The 13,858-nt window shown below is 34.9% G+C and overlaps 1 protein-coding gene across 7 annotated transcripts in view; it reads left to right on the top strand.

Annotated features, from left to right (window-relative positions):
* The window catches only part of LOC149777150 (uncharacterized), a 228,279-nt gene that overhangs the window by 165,267 nt on the left and 49,154 nt on the right, over positions 1-13,858 (top strand). Inside the window, exon 2 of one of the 7 annotated variants that reach the window (XM_089941845.1) lies at positions 1,704-1,787. The exons of 5 other annotated variants lie outside the window; for them this stretch is intronic. The gene's annotated coding sequence lies outside the window, so the exon portion shown is untranslated. Of the gene's footprint in view, positions 1-1,703; positions 1,788-13,426; positions 13,450-13,858 lie in introns of those variants that run through there. One more of the 7 variants, XM_089941847.1, reaches the window with a different exon arrangement.

Genomic DNA, 13,858 nt, shown 5'->3' with positions numbered 1-13,858 from the left:
ACTATTCATAATCACATGCAAGTCAGAGGATTGTTGTCTCTTTTCAAAAATGTAATTACACCTCAATAACTAGATCAAAGCAATTAACTATGCTGATTACACGGTTCACATAATTAATACCAGTCAGCTTTGTATCATTCAGAGAAAGGCTGGCAAATACACAATTTTGATTAACTTGCTTTGTTACATCATTATGTCTTTGCTACACCTTTCAATTATACCTTAATTTAATTTTTTCATTGGATTGCAGACTAAAAAATTAAGTTTTCGTTTGCTCATTAAAGATTACATAAGAATATGTGGTGCTTTATTCTGGAATTATAAAGTTAAAACAATCACTTGGGTACTACGTGTAATGTTATAATTCTTAAATGTTTAATATTTGAATTAAAAAACAATGAAGAATCTTAAAGTAATCAACCTGATATGATTATATATATATATATATATATATATATATATATATATATATATATATATATATATATATATATATATATATATATATATATATGTGTGTGTGTGTGTGTGTGTGTGTGTGTTTTTTTTGAAGAGCAATAGCTGACTCTTGCATCTACAGTAAGTAGTATTCTGTTCCATTAGTTGATCCAGGTGGAGTTCGTAAGGAAAGATTTAGACAGACTAAAATAATAAAGAGTATTTTCAGAGTAAACCTTTATAATGTAATGAAAGCAGATGAAAGACGTTTTACTACTTGAACAAAGAATTAAAAGAACTATGTTGAAGAAATCATTGCTTAAACAACCAAGATAATGCATTTTGCTTAATGCGTCTATTTGTGATGATGGTGACAGGAATGAGTTTAAAGCTCTGGATAGTAAATAAGCATAGGGGCATCTAAGACTTAAATGATCCATATCGACCTAGTTACATACAAATACATTTGCGTTGTAGTTTTGATGGGTATAAGTGTTCATGTTGCTTACAAATTTCTAACGGTTCCTTTTTAAGAAAATACATTCTAACGGGGCCGACGTACTGCAAATGCATAGCTTCTAACACACCTGAAAAACACTCCAGAGAGTTAAAATTTCAGTCCAAGGCATCATTATATTATATGCAGCAGTAAACAGCTTCGGTATATGCTTGTGAAAGATGATATTATATTCTATGAAAGCAACAAATTATTCAAGTTTATGACTACAACATTGTTATGAATGCAACGATTTCTGCTTTTCTGTATCGGATTGAATAAACAGGATTGAAAATGGTATCAAGAGTAAAAAATTAAGAACAGTACAATCCGAGTCTGCTAATACACAAAATACTGGTATTGTAGCTGGACATATGCATGGTCATTCAGATATTAACAGCTCAATGATTTCTGTATTCATTTGCTCATTCTCGGGATTTCAGATTTAACATTACACTTGCAAGGTTAGCTGAAGTGATTGAAGCAAGAAACCAAAAGTATGAACTGTTAACTTTTGCCCGCAGTACAATAGGATTACGTCCGAATGATTTGCGGGATCAATAAATGACGACTATATACAAATGTAATTGATTTCATCTACGACTGCGTGACCATGGAGAGAATCATAGATCCAAGACAACTGAAACGGATTTCATTCTTAACAATCCCATGAAGAGTTTAACAGAGTCTGGATACGTTTTTGAAACTCAGTCATATATAAAACTCTTGGAGTTTTAAAGATGTCTAATAAACTTGTTTTTTTTTCAAGATTTGCAATTCAGTATACAGTCTTCAGAGGCCACTAACCGTTTCTAGATGAAGAACAAAAGTAGTTTGAAGTTAGCAACGTAACGTAAGTGTTGAAGAATTTTGCACCGTCATTCATTGTATCCGGTTTCTTTTAAGAGGTGATAAGAGGTGATAACAGATTATATTGTTGCTGTCTTTAAAAACTAGATAACGAGTAACAAGATAGAAGAAACAAATGCTGATGCTTATAAAATGTATATTGACTTTAATGTATTTTGCTTCGGGTAACATTGAAACCAATTAGCTCAAATCAAGTATCGTTTAGATGCGTATACATGCATTTAAACTAGTACCATAATATGATATTGGTGGAGTAACTAATTATCGGAAAATAGTGTCAACAGTGCCGGTTTAAGGTCTTCAAGGGCCCCAAGGAAAGCAAATATTATGGCGACGCCCCCCCCCCCCCCAACATCATCTGAAACTAAAATAAATAATTAAATAATAAATAATTAATAGCTAAAATGGATGGTAAATACCAGTGTTGTCATCATGCCAGAACAAAATGCTTATACATGCAGATCGAAATTGTCATCTACAATTCATTTAATTTTGTCATCAACAAATAATTTGAATTTGTTTGGTGCCCATGTTGTTCTGGTGCACGAAGCACGTGCTTAGTGTGCTTAATGGATACTCAGGCATTGGTCATAAAACACTGTTTGCATTAAATCTGATAGATACTGAATACATAACAATTTTGGATTAAATCTTTAGGACACGCACATCATTCCAGAATTTTGTAGAACACAACTTACGATAGAAATGGTTATTAAAACAAATAAAACAGCATCAACAAAGTGATCATGAGAGATCCCAAGGTTTAAATTAAACAAGTGGGTCGAATTACATGTGGATATCAAACAAACGAACATGTAATTTGTTTTTAATTGATGATAGTTACCAAGTCAAACTGAAAGCGACTAATATAACCAAACAACATTTTCGTGGCAGACATTTTAATTGCTAGAAAAAAGCGATGGAAGCCGTGCCATCTTAATTGAAACAAATTAAAAAATACTCGAGTTTTCTTTCACCTAAACGGTCATGACGTGCTCGTATGATATTGTAATAAATAGAAAATTGCTACTGAGTCTATCAATCTCGTAACTGTACGACCTGAATAAACCTATTTCCTGGTGATTTTTGTATTCATCTTGAAAGCGCAATTTTTAAAAATATTTTTTTTTTTTTTTTTTTTTGCAAACTTTCTTTTCATCTTGATTAGTAATGAATGAAATCAGTTTGGCAAAATTATCTTTAACCGTATGTATTGTTATAAAAGAGATTAATGCAATCTCCAATATTAATAAACTGAGGCAATGTAAAATCCTGATGGAATGTGTGTAGCTCTTTTTCAGTACGGGATGCGTCAGGTTGATAAGTATAATTGTTATATATATTATGGTGTACATATATTTTGAAAACCACCATAAATGACATCCGGAACTTCTGCCTTCTGATGATCCTTTTTAAATGTTACTGCTTTTTCTCACATGGTTTGGAATCAGTAAATCAAGTAATTAAATCTTCGTCATTTATGTATTTCACTAGTGCTATTTTTAATATATGTTTTACTGCTGATTTTTGAGTGTTTTGATTATGTCTTGCATGGACTTTGTCCGCAGAATATCTCGGTGCTCCTCGATCATACTGTTGTTGCACAGTAGTCCCAGCAACACTACCACCACATCATTATTCCTGCCTCTCCCTTAACTTTTGAAACACCCGCTTACTGAACAGATTTTTCCAAAAAAATTTAACGTTTCTAAACTGGCACAACTCATCTATTGAACTGGACAAAAACTTATCTCGCATCTTGTGCTCATGAGAAACAGCATGGAACCAGCCTAGAACCTCAACAGACGTATGAAATGGGTGCGTGAAAATATTATTCAATCACAGCATTTTGAAACACTTTACAGCACAAAATCATTCGCCTAAAATCAGCTGCATTCGGCTGAGTTGTGTACAACGTGGAATACATTACACCACAAAAGGACAATATAATACCGAAACTAAATTTCACTTCCCGATTCGTCTTATTAGAATGAGTGCCCCAAAATGGCGTTCGTGATAACCATAATGATTTCATAATGTTATCCTAGGTGACAGCCTAAATATGCACACTAATTATTATGAATTGTAAGCATCCGATATGCCGCTATCCTGTGTATATCTATAATATTTCCAGACTCTATCAAGATAAGCTATAGATACTGAAGAATCGTCATCTTGTTTGGGTTCCTGCTTGTCACTTCCCGTTAAAGACATTGAACAGAAATGTGCAGTTCATAGATTAGTCACTGGCAAGATTACTTAGAGACAGATGATATCAAAAAGGCTCGTTTTGATTTTTATTTATCATCTGATTTACGCGTTGCATTTTCAAAGTGGTGCATGCTGGAAATCATGTTTAATATTTTCCAGTATTTTACTTTTTGTTTTTAGAAAAGAGTCTGAAACAATACAGGAGTCATTCTTAATAGGCAATAATGACAATGACTGAATTTACTGATTTTAAAGAGGAAATTATGGAGTTCTGACAATAAGTCATGTATTTGTGCTTATTACATTTTGGACACATATACTTATATGCATACCTACCTACCTACATGCATTCATACGTACATACATACATACGCACGCACGCACGCACACACATACATACATACATACCAAAACAGTTATACTCTTCATATGTACCTAATAATGTAAAGACAGAAATACATTATTCTAATATGTCACTACTTCAATGTTATCTATGCCAACTTATGGGCTTCATTTATGATACATTAACCGACCAGAAAATGATTAGTTCGACCATTTTCATGAACTTATATGTTTTCAATTTTGATTAATATCAGTGGAGAGCTGAAAATACAACTTTGAATTCATAAGGATTGACGTCCTTTTGTATGCAGAGCGAGAGAAAGGGGTGGGGGGAGGATACAAATAAATAGCCAGATGATTTCATTCCTCATGATGGGTTTTAATTTGCACATTTTTACAGCTGATTGGCATATGTGCTTTTTATAAACACAGCTTTGCACACATGAGATATTCCACACAAAACTTCCTAGGCTTTATTGCCTTTCATTCTGTCTGGATTATAAATGTTTCGTCTTAATGCACCAGTTCTAAAGAAACCATTATAAATAATGTCATCCATGACATAAATTAACAATAGGGAACATAAGGACATCAACTCAGAAATTAACACGAGTGAAAAGAATGTTAAACCCATGTACAGCAAGGTGGCTGGTAGATGGAATATTCCTCTTTCCATTTAAGTTTTGGTATTACATCGATTTTGCACATTCAATTATGCGTTCTAGCAACAAATGTATTCACTTGCTGAAAAATTATAGCACTTTTGTCCCCTCTTTATTCGTCTGTCGAGATCAATTTTTTATTCGTACAACCTGAATAACCTATCTGCAAGGTAAGTAATAAATTGTCGTCACTCTTTCATGCTTTCAGACTAGGGCACGTGACTAGATACTTTGAGGAAAATGCCTTGGTTCCTTTGAGCCAGCTAATGACTCTAGGACCATATGCTAGGGAATATGCATTGTAATTACCCATCATCCCTGTTAAATCATTGTCTCAGACTGGTACTCAAATGTATTTACTCAAATATGCATTATTCTAAAAACCAGAGCGACGTAGCTGTCAATATGCGGAATTGCCAAGTTAATTTGCACACGCTTACTTATGTTTCTGAAATAATATACGCTCTGTATCTTTCGTTATCCACAAATAGAATAGTTGTGGTTTCCAAAATGAAGTTGTTGGGCGTGTTTCGGGGGGAAAATATGATTCAGCGTGTTGTACTTGCTTCAAATATTGCATTCTTTTTACCGCAATTGAACTAGAAATTCCTTGAAGACATGGCCATTTTGATTAGGGCCATTTTGGAAAACTTGGGTTGAATGGATACTACTTCCGTAAGAAGCTGGCTAGTAGGTAAAAGAATCAAAGCAAATTGGAGTCTTGAAGAAAGTATATTGCGAAAAATAATATAGGTTTCAAACGAAGGCAATCTTTGAAGGTAACAAGATTTAATATTAAGAACTTGTATTCTTTGCCAAATCTGTATAAAGATAATGATGTAAACATGAACGTATAGATCAAATATGATTTGTTATTTGGTCCACATCCTTTGCATTTTAAGAGTTGTGTATATGCGTGCGTGCGTGTGTGCGTAAGTGTGTGTTTGTGTTTCCACTATACTGATGATAAATGTCAAAACGTGTCGAATTTTCTTACCTTTTTTAAAAACTTATATCCATTATGTTAACAGAATTAATTTGACACACTGACAAACCGTAGCATCTGAGACATCCTAAACTTTTGCAATTTGCATTTCTTATATCTTTTACAACTTGACACTATATTGGGGATATGTTCTTTTCCTACATTAATACCGGATATTGCATTGTCTGCTAAAACAATGATATGTTAATGAGTGGTGTGGACCTATTCTGTCTCAGTAACTTATATGTTTGACATTTTGTCAGCTGTTTGACGCTGTCTGAAAACATAGCAAGTACGATTCACCAATACGTCATAGTGGGTTTATCGTTGCTGTCCAGAAAGTAAGGGAAAATAACTTCTAAGAGACACTAACGGTGTCGAGTCAGATTTCAATTCCATGTCTCAAATGTATTGCATTTCTCTTCATTTGTTGTAGTTCAAAAAGTGCTCCTTTTTGTTGCTACATGTGTATTTTCTGTAGGCACACTCAATCAAGCATCGTATTGCATAATGTGGAATCTTTTATTTCATATTCACTTGTAAAAACTAATGGAATGAACAATTTCGCATTAACATATGAAAATATAGGAGTGAAAAGAATATGAAAATTATCTTGCCAATTAGTTTCTATATTTTAAATTAAAGTATATAATAAATAGCCAGTATTATTCTGTCGAGCTGTCTGTGGACCTACTTAAGATGGCGGAGAAGGTGGACGTAATGTGTTCAAGCTCTGGTGAATTATGGACGCCTGTAAGATAAAAGAGAAGTGCTTTTCATCCAGTGTTGAAATTCTGCTGTGTGAACACTTTGACAACAGAATGGCATGTGTATCATAGTTTTATATAAACTAAGCTCCAAGGAAATTCGATGAAATTCAATTTTCCTTTCATACTTCTTTTCGCGCCATTTTCATGTATCAGGCTATGAAAGGGTGTGTCGTTATCGTGTATTTTCTGGTGAATCTTATGTGTTGTTGGAAATATGTTGAGAGACATGTGCTGTTGGAGACATGTTGAGAGGATACATAAATTACGCTTGTTGCTATTGTGGCATAAATAATATTTATTTTAAATAAATAATCGCATTCTTATGATTTTGTGACTCAAGTAGCTCGATTCCGTGGTCAGTACATTTTGATTAACTTGCACACAGTTTTGTTTAACTTTGCTGTGCATAACTGATGTGAATTATATGTGAATAATATTTATATTCTGGACTAAATTTATATTTTGTGGATTTGAATTTCTTGGATTATTCTGAAAGATCTTCTTGGATCAATGGACGCAGTGGGTGAGTGTGACACTCCATTTACTCATGTAACATGTAAAAAAAAAAGAATGCATATTTGTCTTTGTCATCAACAATGTGCAAAGGGATGAACACTGAACATAGTATTCTAGTTTTCATGTGTAATATATGACGTTATAAATGGCAGAGATATCCTGATATATATATATATATATATATATATATATATATATATATATATATATATATATATATATATATATATATATATACGTTTAGTGCTCTTTTATGTTGTGTGTGATTGTTTTTGCGAAAAATGGAGTTGAAATTCGTACACGATCTGTGTGATTCGTACAGGTTCTGATTTAGTGCTCATAATTACTAAATATGACGATATTCCATATACATGTCAGAGATTTGCCATCTACAGTCAGATTCTAGATAAGATCTAAATTCACATTTGGGCATTCGGATCAAGATGTTGGAAACGTGATGAGTGGGTATGTCAGATACACTAAGTATCGTTGTTAAATACTATATGTATTTTGTGAGATGCTTTTGTGAACTGTTGTTCACGTTAACTCATTCCAGTGTAAATGTGGACTCAGTCCTAGTGCCAGTAGTTATATCCTTATATGTGTTATATATTTAGTTTTTTAGTGAGTAGATAGTGAGCAAATCACATACGTACGAATTCAAAATATTATGGTAGCGGATGCGTTAGCTTTGGCACCGTTACTATGTGTTAATTCTGAGTTCAGTTCTGAGTTAGACCAAATATCATTCATCATTCGAACAATGAGAACACTTTCAGTTAAGTGATGCACGAGAGGTAACAGAACATACAACTGTTACATATCTGTCCTAGCAGAAGAAGGCTCACATTCGTTAGTGCAAGTTCGAGCAATATATAACAGGTTTTAGCCTATTTATCAATTGTATACGGACTTCACTGTAAACCGTTGAACATGGATGACAACCTAGAAATAGATGAGCGTTACAGTGGTGATGAAAAGTCCGGTTTAGAAGAAGACTTAATAGCAACCCAGACCGAAAAAAATATATACCTTCAAACTGATTCGAAATTTGGAACTCTGGACAGAGATAAATTTAAAAAGAAGATGTGTTCGGAATTGGACGTACAGAGTTTAAAAGATATAAGACTTTCACTACACGACCTGGCTAAATTGGAAAATGTCAATCATCCTGTGACTTGTATAGTTGAGAGGACAGTAAGATGTGACAGTGCTCCTCTAGAGGAGAGATTAGCTGAGGATATATTTATTCTATACCATTTCTTAACAGGAGATAACAACTTATCTGAAGAGAAAAGCCTTGCGTCGAGACAGAAGCCGAGCACGGGCACGATTGGTAACAGTACATGTGTGAGTCAAGCATCTAAAAGAAAAGGATCTAACAAACAGTCTCAGCGATCTGAACCAAAACCAGAACAGGTGATAACGTTATCAGATCACAATTCAGTATCATCACTATCAAATGATAAAAATGACAGTTCAACAACAACAGAGAACTTATACAAGATAATAGACCTAAAACATTTTATACAAAGCAGTATTCAACAAATGAAAGATGACATTAGAAATGAATTGAAAACTGAGCTTGACAAGATACGTAAAGAACTGCTCAGTAGAGATGTTATCTCGACTAGGTTACAATCAGAATTAGGAAGATGCAAAGAGGAAGAAAAGAAGTTATCACAAGACAACCAGGCCTTGAGAACATCACTCAGGGAGAAGAATAACCAGCTGGAAACTATAAATGCTCACCAGCTGTTTCTACACCAATTGCTCGGTGATAAAGTATATAATAAGGCTAAAGAAAATGTAACTTCAAAATGTGAGACACAAACTCAGACATTACTAGCTGATATAGTGCGCATGGGCAAACATTCAAATGAAACACAAACGGAAAAGAGGACTAAAGCGATAAATGCTCTGGACTCTGATTATATCAAACGGCGGAAGCATTCATCGGATCAAACGGAATATATGGCCAAGTCAACTGACTCAAGGGAAGGAGTGACGTTGACACTGTCCACCATACTCAATACCTCCAAAGAAGAACCTACATTAATTAAAGATAACGGTGTACGTGGTTATCACCACGATTAGAAATACTCGGCACGAGTACACACAAGGAACAACGACAGGGAGAGAAGGTCACCATTAGCAAACAATCCGGGCACCTCATCGAAGGACACTGATAAAGTAAACAAACCGATTGAAGTTATCACAACCAACAGAAACTACAGACCACATAAACGTATGAGGAACTCTTATGAACGTCGAGTTCTAATGTCAAGAATACCGGTTGACAGAACGAGAGAGGAGATGAGAACTTGTATAAAAAACACGCTAAAATAAAAGGGGTAGAAGTAATTGACTCTCAAATATTAAAGCATTGGCGAGTAAGAGGAGGAAAGGACACTTTTACTGTTTTAATCACGGTAGATAAGTTAGACTTTGAGAAAGTTTTAGAGGAAGGTTTTTGGCCAAATTTTGTATGGGCAAGAGAATGGTATGAGGATTATGGTGATAAGGACACCCAGCAGTACTGGCGTAAATAAATAAAGGAGTAGTAAGTAAAATACATATATTATGGTAAATTGCTATATAGTCTTTGCAATACTTGTGTTGAAAATCTGTTTTTCGTTAAATCAACTAATGTCTAGCCATACATTTCGTCTGTTGACGTGGAACGTAAAAGGAGTCATGTACGAGTCACCTTACTTGTATTCTTTGCTAAATGAGGTAGATGTTGCTGTACTTACTGAGCATTGGCTTCTCCCGGAGCAGCTCAATTTCCTAGATAATATACACCCAGAGTTTAAATCATTCTCACGCTCTGACAAAAGGCTAGCAGTAAATTTCGAAGAAAGGCTAAGGCATACGGGGTTCGGGGGAATAGCAATCCTTTATCGGAAATCACTCCGCGTTAATCCCTTGACGAGCGCTGGCAGTGACAGAGTTTTAGGGATAGAGGTAAAATGTAACGATAGACTTAAATATTTTATATTCGGGGCACTTTTGCCATCAACTAATTTTCCTATTGCAAGTTACTCCGAAACAAAAGAAGAACTAAAGGATCAGTTTGATATTTTCTGCAAAGAAGGCATTCCCTTACTTGTCCGAGACTTCAATGGTCAGCTAAGTTCACTGTTTAGCTCCAAAGCAAATTGTCTAACATCAAACGCTAGAGGCACTATTCTGGAAAAGTTTCTGAGCGATAGACATTTAGTATCTGTTAATAGTCAATCCATTTGTGAAGGGCCAGATTTTACTTTTTTCTCAACCGATGGCAAATCAAAATCTTTGATAGACCATATACTATTGCATAAAAGTAAATTCGATTTAGTGGTTAAGGCAGAAATAATAGATGATCATCCTTTGAACATTTCAGATAATCTTCCTGTAAAAATAGAGTTGGTCACACCTTTAGTACATAATGCAACAATGGCTGACGAGCATATCATTCATTCCATAAATTGGAAGAAAGCCTCAGCAGAACAAAGAAATAGATATAAGGAATCAACACGCAATGAATTGTTAGCGCAAATGCATAAATCAGAACTAGCGACGAATGTCGATATTGAAATTATTATTCAAGACACCGTAAAGATTTTACATGAAGCAGCTTCTAGGTTTCTCCCCATAAAGAGGTTTTGCCCATACGCTAACCCCTATTGGAAACTACTAAACGTAAAAAAGTTTCACACGGAAATGCGGCTGAAACGCAGGGTATGGATTTCTAATGGTAGGCCAAGAGGCTGGGAATATATATCATATGCGAACTGTAAGAAAGCGAAGAAATTGTTTGCAAAAGAATTATTGAAAGCTAAAGAAATATACGATAAGAACAATTTAGTGAGCTTGAAAAGGCTGCAGAGATCGATATTTCTACTTTCTATAAGTTTATACGGAATAAAAGAAATAAACGCGATTACATTCACGAAATCGAATCAAACGGAAAAATTGTACGCGATCACGACTCTATTAGAGAGTTATGGGCAAATCATTTTTCCAGTTTATCACTGCCTGACAATACTTATCTGTACGATGAAAATCATTACCAGATGGTCTTAGCAGAGGCTAGAAAACAGACTAAAGAAACTTATTCACACTTTGATGAAGTTGTTGATAAAATTCCCACTAGAGACGAAATCAGTAGTGCAATTAGCTCTCTCAATAAAGATAAGGCATGTGGCCACGACGGTATTGTTGCTGAGCATTTACTGTTTGCGGTCCCTCCAAGCAGTGTACAATTACTTGAAATTATATTCACAAAAGTGTACGAGGCCGAGAAGTACCCGTGCCACTTTAAACAAGGTTTGGTAATACCAATATTCAAAGGAGGAGGAAAGAACAAATTAGATATGAATAATTACCGCGATATAACTATAATTCCATTGCTTCAGAAAGTTCTAGAACAAATTATATATAGTAGACTACTTATATTTTCTAAGCAGATTTCTTTTCCAAATCCATTGCAACAGGGTTTTAGAAATAATTGCGGTAGTATCACTGCAGCGTTCTGTATTAAAGAATCTATATGCTACTATTTGGATAAAAATACTCCTGTCTATGCTACATTTCTTGATAATGCTAAAGCCTTCAACACAGTTTGGCACAACGGGTTATTCTACAAGTTGTACAGACTTGGCATCAAAGGGAAGACATGGCGCATCACGAAAGATTCGTTTGAGAGAGTAGCAAGCTCTGTTTTATATGCGGGCAAGCTGTCCAAACGCTTCGATATTAGGCAAGGTGTAGGACAGGGCCGTATCTTGTCTGCCTGGTTCTTTCTTGTAATGATAGATGATTTGATCACGGAATTAGATCACACTTTGCGAGGTCTAAATCTTGTCGATCTCCACCTGCCTTGTGTCTTATTAGCAGATGGCACAACTGCAATGTCTAACTCGCATGATTCAATGCAACAGCTGCTTGATACAATTTCCGACTATGCGAAAAGGTGGAGATTAAGATATAATGCAGAAAAAAGTTGCACAATCTTGTTTACTAACAAAAGAACGACTGGTATACCTTCTTTTATGCTCGACAAATCTCCAATTCCGACAGTCAAAAGTAAGAAGTATGCCGGCATACCTCTAAAATACAAATTACAACCAAACGACGCGATAAAAGAAGCATGTGATAAAGGCAAACACTTGTTAAACTCTTTATATTTTATTGGTATCAGAGATGGAGGAATGAACCCTCTAACAAGTCTGAAGATTTGGAAATGAATTTTTCTACCCTTGGTCCTATATGGATGTGAACTATGGTCAGGTATCACAAACTCGAATATAGAAGAACTTGAATTATGCCAGAGATATGCAGCGCGACGTATGCAAGCTTTCGATAAATATTCGCCTACGGAGGCAACGAGTAGTACCTTAGGACTCTGGTCAATGGAAGCATACATAGATAGGATGAAATTGCTCTTTTTCAACCGATTGTGTAAGGGCGATTGGACTTTTATCTGGAAAAAGATTTTCATTATGCGCTTATGTCAGCATCTGAACAACCCGCTAAAACAGACGGGATTTATACCTGATATTGACAAAATAACTAAGAAATATGGTATGGGAAGTGTTCTTTTAGACTATGCAGCAAGAGTACAAACTGAAGAAAAACTCGTCTGGAATCGACATATTATTGATATTATTCAAAACCATGAAGAAACTACATGGAGAGCAAATATGGAACTAAGGGGTGATTTAATTAACTTCAGAAACATTCATTTGGACTTAAAACCAAGTAGTATATGGTTTCTTGGGCGTAAATTTCCATCCATGTTATGGCCTCTCTCTGAAGTAATGAAACTATATATCATGCCTGTTGGTAAAGTTATGGTATGCAAACTCTTTGGAAAAGAGACTGACGACAGAGCGAAACATCTTATTTTAGGCTGCGAAATGCTGCTTTAGGAACGAAACGTTTTCTTTGAGAGAGTGATTGACCCTTTAGAAGTGAGAGACGGGGTTAACTTATTCAATCAAGAAGAAGATATATTGTTGGAGACACTTCTTGGAAGCAGGGTTGACTGCATGTCGTCTATTGACGATGATGTATCAGATAGGCTCATGTTGGTGACCGCAAACAGCATAGCTTCATTCTACAATATAATGTGTGCCCTACTATCAACTAACATGCTCTAACATGATATAAAAAGTAAGTAGTAAATTAACATTAAAAATAAACAATTAAAGGCCAAAGTCTTCTTGTCAAATCCGCAAATTTTGTTGTATGACAGCTGTTTGTGTGTATGTTTATGTATTTGTTTATGTTTATTTCCTAGAGATTTCTATATGGTTTTCTGTATTTATATATCTCATTTTGTAAATGCATTAGTTGACGATGTATATATATCATGCTTGCGTTCTCGTCTATGATGTGTCTCATAATCCTATGATATGTATAATATGTATCTTAGCAACCTGATATACTCTTTGTAGAAGAGGTAACTAAGTCATTTAGACAGTCAGTCAAAGATAAATGCATGCACGCACGCGTACGCGCAAACAAGTATATATGTGCATAAATACATGCGTCATATGAAGAAAATAAACTACATATAGAA

This window comes from Sinohyriopsis cumingii, chromosome 18 (assembly GCF_028554795.1).
Source record: "Sinohyriopsis cumingii isolate HCF-2022 chromosome 18, ASM2855479v2, whole genome shotgun sequence".
In the NCBI taxonomy this organism is placed as follows: domain Eukaryota; kingdom Metazoa; phylum Mollusca; class Bivalvia; order Unionida; family Unionidae; genus Sinohyriopsis; species Sinohyriopsis cumingii.
This window is presented reverse-complemented; position numbering and strand designations above follow the sequence as displayed.